The sequence below is a fragment of the Aptenodytes patagonicus genome, chromosome 14, assembly GCF_965638725.1.
Source record: "Aptenodytes patagonicus chromosome 14, bAptPat1.pri.cur, whole genome shotgun sequence".
Classification (NCBI taxonomy): domain Eukaryota; kingdom Metazoa; phylum Chordata; class Aves; order Sphenisciformes; family Spheniscidae; genus Aptenodytes; species Aptenodytes patagonicus.
The window spans coordinates 12,914,853-12,916,953 of NC_134962.1; positions in this window are offsets into that span (position 1 = coordinate 12,914,853).

The window sequence follows — 2,101 nt, forward strand, 5'->3', positions numbered from 1 at the left end:
CAGGTAATAAACAGCTTCTGCACCCAGGCCAAGAGCTGCTTTTGCTTTTATTTGTCACGTCAGCACCATCACGGCTCTATACTTCTGCAAAACCCTCCATCAAGCCGTGCCTGGTAAAGCTGCCCACAGAGCAGCTCCACTGCAGAGAGTCTACAAATCAGCATGTGCTCCAGCAGAGCAAGAAAACATCAGCAGAGAGGGCAGCCCAGGCTGTCCCACGTCCCACCGCACCCAGGCACAAGGGAGAGCTCCACACTTACCACCGCCGTAAAGTCTGAGGGTGCCCTAAAGCATCTGGCTGCTGACTTCAAAGGAGGGGCCTTTGCCCTGGAAACCCCTGTGATTTGGCATGCACATGCCAAAATGAATAACAGCTAGTTTTTAACCTAAACATGGGTCTAAAAAGAGAGCAGAGGCACAAGTGAGGTGAGAAGAGAGGAAAAAAAAAGAAACAAAACCAAACCCTCCCCCCTCAGTAAAACTTTGCTGGTTTCCTGGTGATTCCTCTTACCATTTTCTGGTGTCTCCTTATTCTGATCGCCTGCCTGGGGATCCCACCTTGCACGTTTAATTAGATGTAAGCAGTGCATTAACTCGTGGTGTGCTGGGGATTTGTGTGGGGCTCAGATAGACAACTTTCCGTGTATGTTTTTTGTGCACAGGCTGTCTTGGTGACCTGTGCTGCTGGGGCTGTTTGATGCTGTTGACTCTGCTGCATGTTTTGCTTGTGAGCACAGACAGCAGCGACACCCAGAAAGGGCAGATCAAAGCGAAGGGGGTTGGATAAGCAATCTAATTTTTACTCAGACTAGCAGAGCTGACAGCAGTCATTTCTCTCAGAGCTAACTGGTAGGCATTCAGGTAAATCAAAATGTTTCACACTGTTAGCCATGCCATCTGCTAACCCCCCCACGGTGGCGCACACAGAAAGCCGCTGCAGGGAGGAAGCCACTGAAAGGCCCAGGCACTACTTAAATTCTCTGTGTAGTTTAAAAAGGGGTTTTCTGCAAAGAGCTAATCCTGCCTGATTTGCGCGGCCCAGGTGCAGAGTTTGAAAGTAATTTTTGGTTGTGATAAGAAATTAAATGATTCCTTTCCAACCCCCCCAGAAAAGGCTTCCCTTTTAGGAATCTGTTTTTTGTAAGTCTCATATTTAAGTGGATTTAAGGCTGAGAGTCATCACACAGGTTATCTAAAGGGCCAGTCTGGAGCTGCTTAGGTGGTTTCTTAAGAAAAAGCTTTGCCAGCAGTCAGCACCGAGAGCAAGTGACCTGACCCCTTGGCTTTCTAGCACAGGACTTGGTGCCACTGTGGATTCAGAGCAGTAGCAGAGGCTGGCCTGGCATGTCATCGCTTTGGCACTTCTAAATTGCTTTTGAATATATTGGCAATTTGAACAATGCCAGCTGCAGTGATTTTATTAGCTATTTCCTGGAATTTGAAATTAATTTGAAGGCTTAAGTTCTTAAAGTCATAAGAGTCTCCATTTTCTCTGCCACTTTCATCAAATCAGACAAAAAATGGATCCAAAAGTATCACGACCCTCCCACCTTGGGTAAACTTAAAAGAACAAAAACTTGTTTAAAAATCTCAGGTGCATTAATTTACTGATGATCTTGGGAAAGCCTAGTTTTGGATACTTTAATCTGAATTCTCAGCCTAAGTGGACCTCTGAACACCTACAGGTTTGCTTTCGTGACTTCAGTAGAGCTCTGCACAGCGGAACAGGTGAAAAATAGGGAAAAAATAGTCTCTCATCTGGTGAGGTGAGCAGAAGCAGAACCGACTGTGTACTGTGGTCTCGCTGACATCTGTGAGCATTCAGGTAGACTCAGGGATTGATGTCTGTTCACTTCAGCACAGGATTGAGTTTAAGATAGACACTCTTATGGCTGGTTGTTGCTGCCTCTCATCCCTTGTCACCATGAAAAACAGAATATGCATTCAAGATCAATCTAATATAGGAAGTTGCAGCCTGATTTATGCAAATATATTCGATTTTATGCAAATGTACAACTGACCTTTCTTTGGTCAAAGTAAGTTGGCAGCTACAGGTTTTTGAGCTAGAGTGCAGAAAAATGAAAGGTGTCTGCATTATGCA